Genomic DNA, 18,813 nt, shown 5'->3' with positions numbered 1-18,813 from the left:
GCACAATATCCTTTCACTTAATTACATAATTAAGAAAAAATCTGATTTGAAATCGAAGCCGTTTTTGTTGTGGGTATGTTTATCTATCTTTAATTAAAACGGTTCTCCACCTTCATCTCTGATTAATGAGTCCGCAGAGACTAGCGAAATTACCCACACAGCTACATAAAAATTTCATAATTTCGGCTGAAAGAAAATGATTGTGTACTCCCGGCGCATCCGCCATTTTAATTCAGATTATTTCCAAAGTGAAAGTTATTGTTATTTATCTACGACATATTCCTAATATCGAGACAGAACACGACCCAGCTTAGGGAACGGCTCTTTTTTCACTGAAGAAGAGACGTGTAGAAATGTCACGTAGTAATGCGAGACGTGTCCTGCGTATGTCTGAAATTCCTTCGAATCCTGAAATAAAGCAGGCTGATCATGTAATTACGACTTTATTTCCCCTATCCGATAATTTTCTTTTGACTATAAAAGAGTAACACTATTTTACTACACCTTTATTGCGACTGATTCACACCAAATAAAATTTTACATTTGAGTACTATGGCAGCTTTTCTGTCGGATTCATCCACGGCTCTTTCCGAATTTTGATGACTTTTTGATACTTTAGGTTCCGCGAAATACAACAATTAAACACTTCTATATCTTTTAAGAAAATGATAAACTGAATAAACAAATTAAATATGAATAATGTTCTTATTAATTTAAAAAAAGAAAAGAACGTTGGTAATTACGTGTTAAAATTTAGGACTAATACATTTTAAAAAATATTAAAATTAAAATAAATCTAATCATAAAGTCAGAGGTTGATTAATGAAGGCGTCCGCGGAGGCGTCTTTTGGCGAAAAAGTTTCAAGTTGTATTAAATATCGAATATTAATTAATAAATTTGGCAAATGTATGCATCCTGAGAGATTTACAATTCGCTAATTCGCATTTCTATTAGTTTTGTATGTAAATGTAGACGGCGAGTTTCTTGATTTTGGGGTACAATTTACGTAGCTTGAATTAACAATCAGGGTGCTAATGAAAATTACTGCGCATTGACGACTAACTTTATCGAGTGAACAGCAGCAAGTCTCAAAAAAGCAATATTCTATTCCATTTAACCCTTTACTCTTATTTAGGGTAATTAAGACAAAGAAAAGGGTGAACGGTCAATTTGATCGATTATGTTTGGAATAATTAGGGGTGGTAAATGTCACGCTGTCACAAATCACCCCTATCTATCGGCCGTAAATAATATGTCGGTGTTAGCGAGACAAGTAAATTATGATCGCCTAAGGTGACTCCCGAATTTTTTTCATTCTTGGTTGGAGGAAAGTTTCGTTTCACGGCAAGCTGTAATTTCTCACGTATATCGTTTGCTTCGAAGACAAGTGCGATACTCGGGCTAAATATATGAGATACACGTACACAACCCTCGATGAATTATGGGCTTTATAAAATTTAACACTTAATAATATATTTAGCTTTCAGTAGGGTCTCAATTAAAGCACTCAACGGTAAACAGTTTTTTTCTAAATCTACCATTTCCCTCCTTCGTGAATAAATATATTCGGCGACGGTAATTAAAAAACAACAGCTATCATAATTTCATAAATGTTTATTTAGAGGTTACTTCGTTTGTACAAATTGTTGACAATTCTTTATTTTATGTACAATGAGTGTTACAGCAGACAAAAATGCGACAAATAATTGAAATGTAACTACAAACAAGAGTTTTCGCAACATTTGTAACAAACTTTAATTTTCTCTCCCTTTACTATTCAACTACGAATTAACTCCTGTGGGATTGGGAATGATAATTACTTTTTCACCATCCCTCTGCTATTCTCCAATTTAACTAAGCTATAAATTTTACTTTTAACCATTATTAAATCATTTCCTATAACAAAACGCGGAAATACCTAACTTAAGTCAAAATTATCGTTTACTGGCGTCTCTGCGTCACAAAAACAATAGTATATCACATCACAGCATAGCGAAAAAAAATTTATAGCCGAGCTGTTTAAATAATAAATGCGAGGCTATGAAAATCTTCTCTAGGTACCGTGTTTTATATAACATTTTTTTCACTACAAGCACATTTATTACCCTCGTGCAACAAAATGCACGAATTTGAAAAAAAGGGCTCTAAAATTTTAGTTTTTAAGTTATTGTTCTGCTATCGTAACATACCCCCGGCAGGTAACGTGATTAAGTAATTTCCGCTAAATATTGCATTTTGTTGTTGTTTATTTAAAGGATTTTTTACTACGATTAAAAAAAAACTTTGTATGCCGAAATGAAACTGTAACCTCCACTCTTTTGACGCTGGTATATTTTCATAAAACTAACTTTCGTAATTCTGTTACTATGATCACAACATATAGTAAACAGTTATTTAATTTGTTATATATTTTTTGTTATTCAGTTACAGTTGAGGAGTAACATGCAATAATGCCAAAAAGTACAAACGCAAACTTGAATACAATAGATAGAAACACTGAAAAAAGTGTTGGCATATGTACAAGACAATAATTTAAAAAAATGTTAAGGTTTTAGCAACTGATAATTTACCTTAATTATAGTATTTTTTTTAGAAAATATCGAAGGCCTAAAGCTCTCGGAAAAATATATTTTTTTCTCAATGTAGATGATCTGATTACATAATTGATCACACTCAGAAAAAAAAAAGTAAAACTAGAACTATTAGCAGGAGTAAATATACATTTGGTGTTATGGATATACCCCAAACTTCTGGTAATTTGCAACAGCCATATTATTTTCAAAAACAAGAAAACTACTTATTAGAACAAGTTTCTTTTACTGAGGAACGAAAGTCTTATCAAGACAGAACATTTAAAAAGTTTTATTTTACATAACATTATTTTTTCAAAAATCACATTAAAATGTCAAAACTGTTGCAAGTTTAAGTTGCAAGTAACGGTATTCAGAAATACAAGGGTGAAAAATATAACCCTACTTAATGGACTTGTTACCTCAGACGTAACATGTAATTCACTACTATTTTTTGTTAATTCGCTATTATCTACAGTTATTAATTACTTACCTACTTCTACACTAAGGAATTTTCTAACTTCATAATGCGAAATATTTGTTAAAATAATAAAGAAACTACAAAGAAAAGGGAAAAAGTGTTAAAATTTGTCTCATTATCGATGTATTTTAACATGAAATAAACTCATTTGTTGATTTTGACAGTTTTGATATAGACAGAAGTAATAGAGTTGGGGTTATTGCTTATTCTAATGTTTTTAATGAGAAAATTGAAGTCTTTTTTATTTGATTTTGCATTAATTTCATCTCGAAATACTTCCGTTAGTACTTGTGATGGTACAGTTTTCAATAATAATATTCTACAAATATTTCTATCATTCTATTCTACCCTCCAACATCGACATTTACCCACCTCTAACCCATTATAGCCCTTGGTTCATAATGAAAATGATTATTGACTAGTAGAGTAGTAGAGAAAAACCACTTCACAACCTCTCGACAAACGAAATAACAGCTAAATATTAAAGTTTATGTAATTTACTTGGTGTACAGATTTCAAGGTTTTTAGAGACCTAGAATTGAATCTTTAGGTTTTTGTACGTGAAAAAGGTGAATGAATAATAGTGTTAATACAACGTGTTTTCATCGGCGTCAGCTTAAAGTTTTTCGTTAGCAATTTGAGTAAATTGTCGTTGAAAAATAAAACATTTTTATTTATGCCGGGCGTGGTAATAGACATTAAATTTATGAGGGTTGTAAGTTTCCGTGTACTTTATCTTATGTTTTATGGGGTAGTTGTATGTTGCATAAAATCAGTAAGTCGTTAAAGGCGGTGCTGTGGGGGCAATAATTAGACCGGACTAGGAAATCTGGTGAACAGCGACACGCCCGTTGCAGATTCCAGAGACCTACATGTGTAGTCGTGTGTAGGGGCCTTCATTGTGTATGCTTGACAAGGACCTCCGTCATTATATTAGACAAACGGTCGAGGACTTGAGCGCCAATAAGCGCTGACCGTTCTTTCCGTCTAATTTCGCTTTTCTGGTCAGGTTTTTGGCGGATCTCGCGGGCCAATGCGCTTGATAAACACCGACTCGAGAAGAAGTCGATGCACTCGTTTGCATATTAAACGGAAGGCCGCGGCCGTCTGAGGCGGATGGATACCTAGGATACCTGAGGCGCTAGATACACGTTCGACACTTTGACGAGTTGAGGGCCGGACTTTTAATTTTAACCACACTAAGCGGCGGGTCATCTTTTCCACGCCACTCGTTAATGTCAAGAAAAATAAATGCAAGATTCACATTCATAAAATCTACCCTTTTATTATGTATTCATTTTAAAGCTTGCTGCCATCCTAGATTTACTCTCATAAATAAAATATTACAGTAAAAATATGTAATTACTTGTGAAGCGTCTTTAAAAATAAACTACAGATACAAGAAATATTACCAACAGTTAATAAAAGAGAACACAATCGTAAATATACAACTTTATGAACATATATGCGATTGTTGTACATCACTACCACGCATAACTGAGAAAATAGAAGATACTCGAAAGGACATAAAGAAGAAGAAATCGCCTGGTCGTCGCCATATTTCTATAAAATTTATTACATGTGGAACTACAGTGTTACACATGTCTAAATTATTCCGTCATTTAACACAAAAATACACCAAGATGTGGAATATAAAAGACACTTGAATTGAACAAAATTGACTAGAAAATCTATACAATACCTTTTATACGGCACTTACTATTCAAATAAATTTTACACCAAACATAATCTATTGTCAAAATTTAAAACAATAAATTTCGAACCACCCACCGAAACAAAATTCTTTTTTCAAACGTTTGAAACCTGACAAATAACCGTTTTTAAGAGTTAATTAGGAGATTATAAATCCTATTTACAACGTTTTTAACTAGGGCGTGACCTAATTGGAGCACGAACTTCAACCAACTATTTTCAACTTTTTATAGTCTACAAATGTCGGATTTAATTAAAAATGAACGCTTAATAGCTGTAATAAGTATGAACTTATTAAAGATGATAAAGTTGAATACTTCAGAATTATACGCGACATTTGTCTCACCCTTTTTTGGTATTCCATTATCTTCTAACTCAAAAAGCTTTTTGTAAAGCAGTTGCAACACTGTTACCAATGACTTATAACAAAATACTGGATTTTTACTTTTTTATTTCGTCAACTTTGAGATAATTTGAAAATTACGATTTGTTTGAAAGTTATCGATACATAACAATAATTAATAATTAAACAAAAGCAGATTTTTATGTTTATCATAAGTCTTCTAACTGCATGTCTGTCTATTTTGGTTTTTGGAAATTATATTTTGATTGAATTTTATACATTATTTTTTTACCACAAAATCTATGATTTGATCATTTATGGGCAAAAAATAAAAAGTGAGCAAAAGCCACTACCAGCGTTTTATAATTTACCAGAATACAGTTTTTAGTTAAGTGTAATGAGAATAAATATTCACTGTTATTAATTCACCTAATTAAAAAATCATTATAAATGATTTAATTGACCTTCATTACCTAATCAGTGGTTTTAATTAAATAAAACTCAACGTTTTGTTATTCTATCACACTGAATAGGTTCTAAAAAATTCAAAATTAGTTTGCTTTTGATTTAAAAAAAATATTAAAATTTCTTTCATTTTATTACGTAGACTTTTTGTATCAAAGTATATAACCTAAAACCTTAATTTTTTTCTTATGTAGAATTATCTTATAATTCCAAATCTACTTTTATGTTTTATTTACAAGCAACAAGTTTTGAGATTTCAATCGAAATTAATTTGTTGACGTAAGAACTTTAAATGAGTATCTAATCAAGAATTTTTCCATAAACGTGTATAATCTAAATATCACACTTTTTTGGTCTTTTTATGTGAAATTGTCTTAGAATTTCAATCTGATGCTTTTTTTCTCTAAGACCAATAGTTTTTGAGAAATCGATAAAAAGTCAATAAGGGAAGGTAAAAACTTTAAGTGAGAGGTCCATTCAATAATTTTTTCCATTAAGGAAAAAATTAAAATTAAAATTAGATTAAAAAAATCTATTTTTTTTTCTTATGTAAAATTGTCTCAGAAATTGAAATCTGACATTATTTTTTCTTTACTTTCAATAATTTTTGAGATATCGATCAAAATTCAGTAAGTGAAGGTAAAAACTAAGTACGTAACCTATTCAGGATTTTTTTACATCAAGGAATAGAATCTGAGAATATTGGTTCTTTGTTCTTCTTATATAAAATTATTTCAGAATTCCAAATCTTCTTTTTTAAGATTTCATTCAAAATTCAGTTCGTTAATATAAAACTTTAGTTGAAGTTCAAGAATTTTTTTCTATAAACGTATGTATGTACATACAACATAATATAATAACTTCAATTTCAGTTTAATCTCTTTCGGAGTTGGAGTGTTCAAGAAACCAATAGTTTTTGAGAGCTAGATCAAAACTCAATAAGAGAAGGTAAAAACTTTAAGTGAGAGGTTCATTCAAGATTTTTTTCCATTAATGCATATATCCTAAGACTTTTATTTTTTTTTAATGTTAAATTGTCTCAGAAATTCAAATCTGACATAATTTTTTCTTTACTCTAAATAAATTTTGAGTTATTGATCAAAATTCAGTAAGTGAAGGTAAAAATTAAGTGAGTAGTTTATTCAAAATTTTTTTCCATCGAGAAATATAATCTAAGAAACTTGATTCTTCGCTCTATGTAAAATTATTTCAGAATTCCAAATCTCTTTTTGTTTCATTTATCAACGAACAACAGTTTTTGAGATGTCAGTCAAAATTCAGTTCGTTAACATAAAACTTTAATTATTCATAATTGATAATAATAACATAAAACAATTATTTCCATAAACATACACAATATGATAATTTCAATTTCAGTTTAATTTATTTCGGAGTTAAAGTGTTCCTTTTTGCATCAATTGGTGACAAATAATTACATTTGTGAACTGCGGAAGCCGTTGAGCGATGTCGTCCGGGCCGGTCCGTGCCTGTGCGTCCTTTAATTCTCTCGTCTCGTCATCATTGTCATGAGGGTCACAAAGTCTTGTCACATCCGGTCATATCTCCAGCTGCTCTACCTGGCTATTACCTCCGTCTTCTCTCTAAAACCGTCATAAACGCGATAAGAAAGTCTTGTATTTCAATGCGCGTTATCTTTTCTCTTCGTTGTATCGGGTCATTTGGAGGGTTGGTCGTCGGCTACTCCAGGTTAATGAGACCTTAACGAGACGCACATGAGTTTGTCGCCTTTTTTTAGGGGGCACAAATAGGCGCCGGGCGGCGCTAGAGCAGTGCGCGGGACGCCGACCACCGCCGACCGCCGCCGACGCTCAGGGGTCGCCCAAACGCTCCGACTCGTAGCGGCTTTTAGTCGCTGATAGCGCGTTGTTCAGACAGTTCGTAAGCTTGTCGCGTGTCTGCGAACACCTGACGATAACAACACACTTTCCGCATCGGCTGCGCTGACCGGTAAGTGCCGATTTACGTCCAGGGGGATATTTGCGTCAAGCGCAAATAACCCTCCAAGGTAATGAGCTTAAAATACGCACGATGCGCATTGTGGCGGCTAAAAATAAATAACAAACGTACATTTGTCGACTCGTGTAACTAAACTATTCCCGGCATTAAAAAAATTAAACAACGTATTAATCATACACCAAATTAAAATGTGGGCTTCTTTAACACTTGTCACAGTATTTGAGAGTTTTTTTCTCGTGCTTCGCTTCAAAGTATACAATATCTCTTTGTACCGTTACCATATGCAGGGAATAGAACGAACGGAATGTTGAGGGGTATCGAAGTTGTTTTTAGAAAAATAAGGCTTGATGGGTTTAGCGACTAGCTCAGTTGGTCCCACGAGGGTTAAAACAGTAATTGAGCAGATTGCTGCGAGGATTGCACTTGATTAAAACAAGAGGACCACCCAAACCATTTTCCGCTGTATTTACACCTAATCCCATCGAAACTTTATATAGGTAATCGCATATTAAAAAAGTCCCCCTTTCGAAATTATTTCATTTTATTTGTCGCGTCCCTTGATTAACCCTTTGCTTTTTAAAATGCAAGTAGCAGATGTTGGTAAGTGCGAAATTGTATCGTTGGAAATCCGACATTACAGACTTCCCAGCCTGCTGAATGTCAGATAGAACCGCGAGGGGCCCAAACTCATTAATATTACTTTATCGGCTCGTGCACATACTCCTGACGTTCGAACGGCCGAATCTGTAACAAGCACCACTAGACCACTGAATATTGACAGTCTTTATTGCCTCCCACATGAGATCAATTCGCTTTGAAACTTTTGAAAGGACGTCCAACGACCGGATTACAAAACGAATATTAAACATAAAATAAAACTATAAAGCACTTAAATTACAAATAAAAACGAAATTTCACCAATTTTAATCACCGAAACAAAATATTTTATTCATCTACATAAAATATTTAACTTTTCCCGAAATCAATACAAACCTCAAAATAAAACTATAATATTATTTATTGTCCCCTAAGCTGTAAATTAATTTCAGTTTGTGTTGTAACCGTTTGATAGAGCAGATATAGTTAACATTGTTGGGTAATTTCAATTAGATTAGAGTGAATATTTGCAGTAATACATTGGCGTTTGAGTTTTAATCTAAGGTTGAAAGCGTCCACCGATGGCAAAATAAAGAAAAGAATATAAGAATCGACGAAATTATTCGATTCTGAAATCGTACGTTTCGTTGAATGCTCTGTTTCACAAATATTACCTGATTCTGACATTTGTAAATCGGTTTGAGTGTTTCTTGCTTCGGATATTTTTGGTGGAATTTTGAATGAAGTGAAGAATTAATAGGAAGTGACGTTAGCATGATGTGTGTTAAAGGGTTGGAAACAATGTGGAATAGAAAATTAATTTTAACTCGTGAAAGTGTTGCAATACAATAGGGTAATTAGCATAGTATTTCCTTACAAGAAATGTCATGAAAAATACCAAACTAATACACATTCTTACAACTGGTTACTATATTAGAAGTCAACTCAAATTATTATTATTAATATTATATTAATAATAGTAGGTATGTAGCTGTGTACAAGGAAATACTGTTATAAATTCATTAAAAGCAGATTATGTTGCATTACTTTTTTACTCTCACATTATATTCGAAATTATTCTAACAAATTTTCAATACAAATATATATTTTTTAATTAGAATATGTTATGGTTTGTGAAAATGTAGTGTCGTATTTTAAAAAATTGGTGTTTTATGTATGCGGAAGTGAAAGAAAGGCTAAAGCATTATCACCACTAGCATAGTCATGGCTGGGATAAAAAATCTTTTGATGCTGTTCGTTCCTGTTTGCTCGATGAAGGCTTCTTACTTTAATCCCAATTGCCTTTGATAGAATTTATAATAACGCGATGAAAGGGTGTGTTGTTGACATGCAGCACTGTTTCTTAGAGAATATTTAATGTGCGAAATTTTTTCTTGTAGTTTTAAGTTTCGTGTAGGAGTATATTGTACATGCACGAAATTGTAGATGGCCGTGCATCGAGGAGTAAGTGTTATGGAAATGAGTTTGATTAAAATTCTTGATTTTTGGAAAGGGAAAAAAGTTAATTTTGGCGTTTAATTAAAGAGGGCAAGCGAAGAACGCTAACTATTTATACAAAGCGTTCGGTGAGGACAATTAGAGTGTTTTAATTACTGCAAACTATTCGATCTGGAAGCGATTGGAGTGAAAGAGGACGTCCTGGAGGATAATACCGAACGGCAGGTAATTAATGCACACGTGCGGCATGTCCTGTTGGCAAGGACCGGTGTCGGAAATGCGGCTTACAAATTGATTAACTGTACCACTTCTGGAAGCGTTTCTCTTCTCTTCAACCGCAATACTCTCGGGATGTCAATATGAATGACGATGCACGCAGGCGCTGACTTACGAAATCATCTCGAACTCGAACTAGACTAGTTCTCGTTTTCTAGCTCAGGTGTGGGGCGCGTGGGGCTATAAAACCGCTCTGGCCGCAGGTGGCCGCTACTGGGACCCGGCTCATTTAATCCCCCACGACGTCTACCCCATTTGGACACTGGCGGCGCCTCTTTAATTCGATAAATGAGCCAACAGCAAAAACGCCGCCAACACATCCAAAAAGCTCAAGGGACCGCAAGCCTTTATTCTTACTTCAATATCATTCATTAACTATACAAACGACAAATCGACAATCCAATCGATAATAAACCATTCTAAACTTTATGCAAAAAAATTAAGTTTAGTTTATCAACCAGGACGGAACGGACACACTTACTTCCACTAACTTTTAAATTGCAATTCAAACTCCACAACTTTCAGTTACATTCGCAATGTTTTGATAATGCTACTCCACGCATTCATTACACAACCAACAAGAACAAACTCCGACAGCGAACTTAAACGAACCACAATTTTATCTCCTTACTAGACTAAATCGAGACCAAATTTTTATGTTACTCTCTTCGAAACAGTGAAACAAACTCACTGAACTTTATTAAATAATTAAAGTTTTAATTGAAATAATTATTTATTTACTCTGTAAATTTTAAATTAACACATAATCAACCTTTAATTGAAATTAAATGTTCTGTTAAACCGTTTTGATTATACCACGCCATAATCGCAGAACAATTGTATTTTTTGCTATGTTGGAGTTGTGATTTACCTTACAGAAAAAGCCATCACTTTGCGCTTAAATTTTTCTTCATTAAAACGCGGTCTTTAGATATCCAGAATCGGCTATTGATTTTCATGGCAGTGCTTTGGAATCCTCATTTCTGTCTGATATATATGTAGTGATAGAGAGAATTATCCTCTTTAAAGTAGTGCTAGTGATTTCCGTTGATCGGGATAATATAGTGGCACAGTGTCAGAATTTTGAAAATCGTGAAAAAATAGGCCATTATTTATTATGTCGGTGCGAGTATGATGAATGATGTGACAACGAATAAGTAGTGTAGTCAAAACGATGAAAACTACAAGTACGAAAATTGTTGGACATTGCAATAATTTATTGCATTTTCTGGTAAACAGATAACCTACATTCCCCCGTTATTTCAGAATCTGAACAAACTCAATACGTTTTTATGAGTTCCATCAAACAAAGTCCTCTTATAATAATAATTTTTTATCGTGTATTGTTGACGCATAAAAAATTTTTCTCCCAATAGACTAAATATATAACTGTCAGTTTTGGCAGTGTAATTATGCACCGTGGACTATTTATACTATTTGTGTAGTTAGACACAAACTAGTTAATTAGGAGTGAACATATTGATCAATATTTCTAAAATTAGAACTAAGATGAGGATAAATCGGACATTCAGAGTGTGTAAAATTGATATTCAGGGTAAAATAATGAGCTTTGTGGCTTGGGATTCAACTCAGCTAAAAGTTTATTTTTCATTAGGTAAATAAAGTTATTTGTGTAAATGTTGGTCCCCGGGTCGATAATCTTATAGAAAAATGTGTTGCTATCGCGACATCTTGTCGCAGCTGTTGATAGAACGTCCCTGTTACCCGTAATTAAAGTAACTCAATACCGATTAACCGCCAGAGTTAATTAGTTCGTTATGCGAATATGAGATGCAAGATGGAACAATTAGCTGAACGGGAAGCGCAAGGAATGTCCAAACCTTACACCAAATGCCCCCGGTGTTATCGCCAAATTGTTTAATAATTATGGAACCGATGCAGCTAATAGCCCGAAACCATTCCCCCTTTTCGCAATGCGTTTCGTGTCCCAGCCTTTTAAAAGGGGATTCTTGTTATGTGTCATATGATAATAGCCCTTGGCTAATATTCCACCTTTTTAACTGTGGTGAGTCTCCAAGGAACGATATCGATTCTGAATCAATCTTCTCTACTACAATCGCATGCCAAAATATTCAGCTGTCGTTGTTGCATCTGCGGATTTTCGCGCTATACCAAACATGAAACAATACCAAAGCTCCTTATTAATATTCACGTACGCCCGGATAAGGAACACCGGTTTTGGATACGCTCCTATTTCGTTCTCTTGTTATTTCAAATTACTCTCGATGCTGGATTCAAGAGCAAGCAGACGCGGTTCATAAACCTATATCGGTTTGCGACAAATAACTTCACTCAACTCATGAAAATACCCACGTCAACACAAATCATCCTCTCATTAATAAAACTTTCAAAAATTTATTTTAATCTCATTTTCGCAAATTTATTTCATGTTTTATTGCAATTGATAAACCCTAATTATTCATGGTGTTTAAATAGAACGAAAATAATATTATAACATCAATAAACTATACGTATAAAATAATTATTGGCTTTACACAAAATTGTATTTTCATTACCTTAACAAAATATTTTAAATAAATTTAGTTTGAATTTTACTTTTGTGTTTTATTTCGTCTCACCATGTTACAAATAATCAAAAAGTGATGAGAACATTTGGGAGCCTGAAAAGCAATTTCATGTTTTGTAAAGACAAAGAAGTTTATTTGATATGCATTGGAAAAAAATTTGAAACAAGTTTCTTTTATTACGACCAAATTTTCTCTCATATACACAGTGTTGTTACAAACTGAAAGAACGTAGCTACAATGTCTTGGATAAAGTTTTTCAGCTTGTAATTAACGATAATTTTCTCTAGTTTTTCGGATTTGGCAGGAAATGACACCAAATTACCGCGAACGACTCTTAATTAGAAAGTCGAGAAATTTTGCAAATTCCGAGCTTTTGATTTACAAGTTAATAAATTTGAGTAAATACATTTTAAAATTTGGGCCGAAAGCTCTATTATTATTCAGTATATGTTTAATTATGCCAACAAAACAAATACAAGTAGAAATCAGGGTTTACCCAACTTTCACAAATTAATTTTTGACTGAAACCATATAAACATACAGTACTTGTATTTAAGGTATTGAATCGCATAAAAGACAGCTTCAAAAGTTTCAAATATAAAATTTTTAACAAAAAATTTAATCATGACTCTTGACAAGCGTTCTAATAAATTTGGAAATTGGTGGATGCGCCGGGTAAATAGAACAATACTGTCGTACACAACATTTCACGTGTTTTGATACGGAAAACGATTACATTCAAACGAAAAATTCCAACGTTTTAATTGGAAAAGGGAAGTGACACAGCGGGAAAGTAAGCTACATGTGAATATTAAAACCGGTGTCTCTGTGAGGAAGTGGAAATGTGATTTTATAAAAGATCATTTCAAAATTCTAATTGAGTGTTTGATGTTAATAATTTGAAATTGCCTTGGGAATTGAATCATTTGTTGGAATAGTAGAATAGGGTTTATTAAATCAAGATTCATTTCTGCGAGATGCGAGTCAACAGATACGTTAAACTTGAAGGCAGGTAATTTGTAAATAAATGGAGGCCTTGCGAATTGTGATTCAGGTAAGACAAATAACGTTTGTAAGGAGTATATACAGAAGCTGTGTTTGCGTGATTGCCTCTGGAAAAACGTTGTGTGTAATGAAATGGATGTTGTATGATAAAGCGATAAATGCCGGAACGGTTAGATAATGGATGAAGAGGTGTTTTAATTTGTTTAGGTAATACAAAAGTAAGAGAGGATTTTATTACGATTGAAATCGTTGCGTGTGGAAAGGGGAGAGGTAAAGTGAACAGTAATTCATCAAAGTCAACAGAAATCGTGGCATTAAAATGAAACAATTTCACTCGTTCTCGGAATTACCCGGTAAATATTGTTAGCGTGCGTTGTTGACGAAGTTTTGTGACGGCTAATACGCTGATAAAACCCTCCAAGCAAGGTTCAATACACAGCTCAAATTTTAAAAATATCACCCTCAATCAAATTAATTGCCGAGTCTTGTTTTCTCATTCGAGCATTGTACAAGCGATAGTTTGTTAAAATATACTGATTCCACCCTATATTTATTACTCCCATATTACAAGCTTCATCTGAAACGGTCTTTTGTTATAAAAACAAAACGTTTATACGAAGCAAAGTCTGGGAGAATTTCAGGGGCGTTGTATTTATCGTTCGGTATTTCCGAAAGTTGAGTTTGTGATTTTCTACCATCTGACTTTGTGTTCGACGCAAGATTCATATTTCCGCGAGACGTTCATCTGTCCCCTTCCAAGCGTAGATTTTCTCGTTATCTTTGTCAATTGTTCTAAAGCTCAAATATACCGGCCTTGGTGTGATTTGTATTTCGTGGAGTGCCTCAACCGATTTTAAATCCAACATCACTTATTTGTAATAAAGATAAATTATGAAACCCCTAAAAGGTAGACAACCAATCATGCGGCCGGTGGTGGGAGGTGGACTCAGATTCGGAGTGCTTTCGCGCGCGTGTTAATCACCAGGGAGAATCAATCGTCTTGTGTTTATGTGTGATTAGACGGCTGGACTTTGGGGTGAACATTTTCGTTCGAGATAAATTAGGTTTATTCCCTGTTCAGCAGCTGGCAGTGTCGGTTTTTTCTAATTATGGACAGATTGTATACGCAGCCCTCTTGATGGCATTTTGAGAGTCTTCCGGAGCCAATAAAGGAACATCAGATACACAGCCGGCTCTAGACTCATGTCGAATATAGTCGCAGTGTGCCACGACGCGAATCATTAGAGTACCGAAAATGATAATGAAACTTCCACCCGTCAACATCATCATACCATAACCAGAAATAGTCCGATGGGCGGTCCACAGCCCACTTGATAAATCATCCGCAGTTTGCCACCGTGCTCCGTGTTTAAATGAAGGTACAAAATGTCAAGGCGCGAGTAATAAATTATTTAACACGACACACCATACACTCATTACATCTACTTTTAACATCTTTTCGTATCAAACGCAGCGGCGGCTCGTGAACCACAATAACGCGGTACTATAATCAAAGTAATTTATGTTTTTCGGTTTACAAAACGACCAACATATATCATGTTTTTATATTTACACCAGACCTAATTTATGATGTCAACATTATAAATACAGCAACTACATATTTTATGTACAGGGTGCTGTATTTTGGATGTCTAAATAGGGAATCTCCGAAATTAAGAAGTTTAGCCAAAACTGGGGCTTACTTTTTGAGAAAATAAGATTGGTTAGAACCGCAACCTGCTATCGTCTCTTGTTTTTGACTTATTGACAAAGGTTGACGTTTAAGCGAAATCTAAAAAAATTCATATTGTCGTTGTTAAAGAGCATGCGGATTTGAAATAAAGATATCATACAGGCACTTTTTTACGTAGAATTTAATATTTTATTTAACTTTTTTTTCAAGTTATTTGTTTAGGCGTAATAAGATAAACTTGTTTTTTTTTAATGTTAATCATAGATGGCTATGACATTTTTAAAAAGCTTTTTTTTTCTTATCTAAAAAAAAATAAATTTGTAACAGAATATTTTAATACATTTTTAGCTAAAAATTATCTTTGATTTTTGGTTGCAGTTAGTCATGAAAAGATGTTGGATCTTCAACTAAAAGGATTTAAAATATATTATTTAACAATTGTCACTAATGAAAAAGTTTTCTAGGTACTAAGTAATGAAAAAAATACCAAATAATTCTTAAATCAACTTATTGGCAACTAATAACACTTCTTTGTTTTTAAATAAGTCAACGATACTAATGTAACTTCTAGTGACTCTTATTGATTATTGTCTACACACTTTAAGTGAAACAGTTTTTCTATGGCCAACTACTATCAAACAAAATATGTAATTTATTTTTTAAACATAATTATAAAAAATATTTTATTACAAATACACAGTATGTCCCCGGATTGTGTTTACAAGAGGAAAAAAAAATTTTGATTTTACACTGAAACTTTACCTAAAGGAAAAACATTTTATGCTTCATCTGAAACGAACAAATCTGTAATTAAAACTTCATTATTGTGACTCATTAGAAAGAAAAGTTCATTTCTCTCTTGATTTTGGACTGTTTTATAACTCCTATCATATTGGCGGTTTATTTTTTTGACAATGATGTCACTTTGACAATTAATTAATTAAGAAAATAATCATGATTGTTGCTAAAAATTACTTTGTATTTTTAATTTTAAAGCTGTTTTTTGAGTTGCCGTTTATTAAAATTATATTTGCCACTCACATTTTTGTTATTTAACTTGCGTAAACTTGTGACATTGCTGTCAAAGGAGTAATGTGATGGGATTTAAAACGCAGAGAAAAATAATTGTCCAAAAGTCCAAAATCCAGAGAAAAATAAACTTTTATTTCCACTGAGTCAGAATAATGAAGTTTTAAAATTCTAGATTTGCTCGTTTCAGGTAAAAAAATGTTTTTCCTTTGTTGTTTTGGCGTAAAATCAAAGATAAAAAATTCTGTTTTGTAAACTCAATCTGGGGATATACTGTATATTTTTTAGATCAGAAAGAAATAAGCTTTTCAAAATTGTCATACCAACTATAACTTCTATTTAAAAAAATACAAGTTTATCTTTTTATGGCTAAACAAAAAACCCATTTTTTTTAAATTTTGCTAAAACGTCAACTTTTGTCTATAAGTCGAAAACAAAAGACGATAGCGGAATGCGTATTATTTTCTCAAAAAATGAGCCTCGAATATACTATTTGTCTTTGGCTAAACCTCTTAGTTTTCAAGATCCCCTTTTCGGACATCCACCATGTGCTTAATTTTTTTTGCATCAACACTGGCTTTATCTTTTGTTGGCACCATTGTTAAACACGTATTATTATTATTAGATGAGACACAATGGTCATTGGCCTCCTATAATCCAAATTTTCCAAAATAATCGTATAATCTTCATTTGTTTTTCAACAAGTGAAATTCGTCTCGTTGGCACATACTCAACTTAAACAACCATTTGGGACGAAGTTTCTAACACAACATTATTCATTCGTGAAAATTAATTGCTTAGTTTCCCTTCGGCGTTGCTTTTTTCAATTAGTGCTTCTATTAAAAAATTAAAGACAAGATTATTAATTGTGATGCGCCCCCTTTTCCACCAACTCCAAGTATTGAGTAAGACGGCATTTACATTCCAGCTTATTTCCATAAATATTTAATGTTCGCAGGATTTTGACGAAAACGTATTAATTGGAGAGCACTGAACTTAGAGATGATTCCACTAGGTACGAGGAGTCAAAACAGGAGAAATTCGAATTCAGTGCTCGGTTTCAACTAACTCAAATCCATTATTAGAATTAGCTTTTTAAGTCCCAAAAAGTATTAGTCATTTCTTGAAAAAGTAAATATTGATTTACAATTTTTTTGCCCTTAAATTTTTCAATCAAACTCGTTTTAATTCATGTTTAACGTTTTGCTTTATGAACGGTTTGAGTTGCTTCATTTCTTTCTTTAAAGGTTGAAACGCGCCATCGCGACATTGCATGTCCGTTCGTCCGTTCAACAGCAATCGTACAAAATCTCAATTTAATTCCGCCGTTTCAATAACGTTTCAGTATTTACGAGCGGGGCGCAAACAGAAACCGGCAGTATTTGTTTTGTCGGACTGTCACGTTGAGATTACGTACTTATTTGGTTTCCGTTCGCATTTTAAACTACCAGTCCTAAATAATCAACCGGACGTCGTTGTAAAAGGTTTACTTTGTCGCGCTTATCGTGTTCTTTTTTCTCCTAAAGAACGAAACCGTATGTAATTATCGCAATATTCACACAATGAATCCCAAGAACTGAAAATTGTGTTACGAAAGTAGCCTCAAACAACTAAAACTTTTCTTTAAACTATACACTCATATTACATTCGAATTTAAGTGGTCTCGAGAGCTCTTTTATAAGTTTGCTCTCGCAGTTTTTGATGCATAAACAAGCTGAAGTAGCCCATAAAAACTTATACAAGGCGATTTTAATAGTTGTGCAGAAATTTTAAGAAGTCTAAACAAATCAACTTGTCTTATGCAGAGACAGACATTTTATCGTCGGAAAATTCCTCAAAAAAATGCAAAGTAAAACGAAGATTGCGTTTTTTAAAAACTTTATTTCAAAGTTTTCATTGCTAACAATTTTTAATATGAAGACATTTTTTGTGGTTGCTTTTGATAATTTTAACTAAATTTTACCCTGTATATGACTTGAAGTAACAATTTTTTAATCATTCCCAAAACAAAATAAATGCATGTGACTTTCTTTTAAAATCTTTGTTTATAGCCGGTCGTTATCTTATCCTAATGTCGTACCTTAACATTTGAACAACCAACAAAATATACTGAATGGTAATAAAACAAGCGATAAGTGTGTTGTCGATATTTTCGTATCTCTGATTTATCATCATCACGACCACGTTTGGTGTCTAAAGAGGCTCTTAAACTTATTTTAATGTTCTCCTATTTATAGAGTTCGCAGTCTGTTAAAAGATCTTTATTTATTTACTCCACAATAAGAATTCTGATCATATTTCCTGGATTTTTGATAATCTCTAAGAAAATTTTAAAAGCTGTTCAATCTGGTATTTTATAGGTTTTTCCTTGTGATTGCGTTAAAAAGTGCAGTGATTTTTTTAAATTCATTTAGATAATGGTTAACAATAAGGAAAAACCGTGCCATATTTTGCTGATTTAAATATCCCAACTATAGTACATACATATTATAGGGTTAGCCTTAAGGTATAGGTGCTCCACCTGGCGGCCGTAAAGAGCCCATGAAATAAGCACCAATAAATAATGGTTATGGTCGTTTTTAGAGTTTATTCAAATGGGGTTTTAACTAACTATTCACTTAATAGAATTAAAAGTTTGACGCGAGTTGGTGTTGAT

The 18,813-nt window shown here is 33.0% G+C and overlaps 1 protein-coding gene across 1 annotated transcript in view; it reads left to right on the top strand.

Annotated features, from left to right (window-relative positions):
- Positions 1-7,453: 7,453 nt before the first annotated feature.
- Positions 7,454-18,813, top strand: part of LOC123006694 (slit homolog 1 protein-like) — a 70,172-nt gene continuing 58,812 nt past the window's right edge. The window contains exon 1 of the mRNA XM_044401373.1: positions 7,454-7,541. The gene's annotated coding sequence lies outside the window, so the exon portion shown is untranslated. The remainder of the gene's footprint in view (positions 7,542-18,813) is intronic.

Source organism: Tribolium madens, unplaced genomic scaffold, assembly GCF_015345945.1.
Source record: "Tribolium madens isolate multiple individuals breed KSU strain unplaced genomic scaffold, Tmad_KSU_1.1 Scaffold_2;HRSCAF=44;Tcas5.2_LGX, whole genome shotgun sequence".
NCBI lineage: Eukaryota > Metazoa > Arthropoda > Insecta > Coleoptera > Tenebrionidae > Tribolium > Tribolium madens.
Note: the sequence above shows the minus strand (reverse complement) of the source record. Positions and strands in the feature narration are given on the sequence as shown.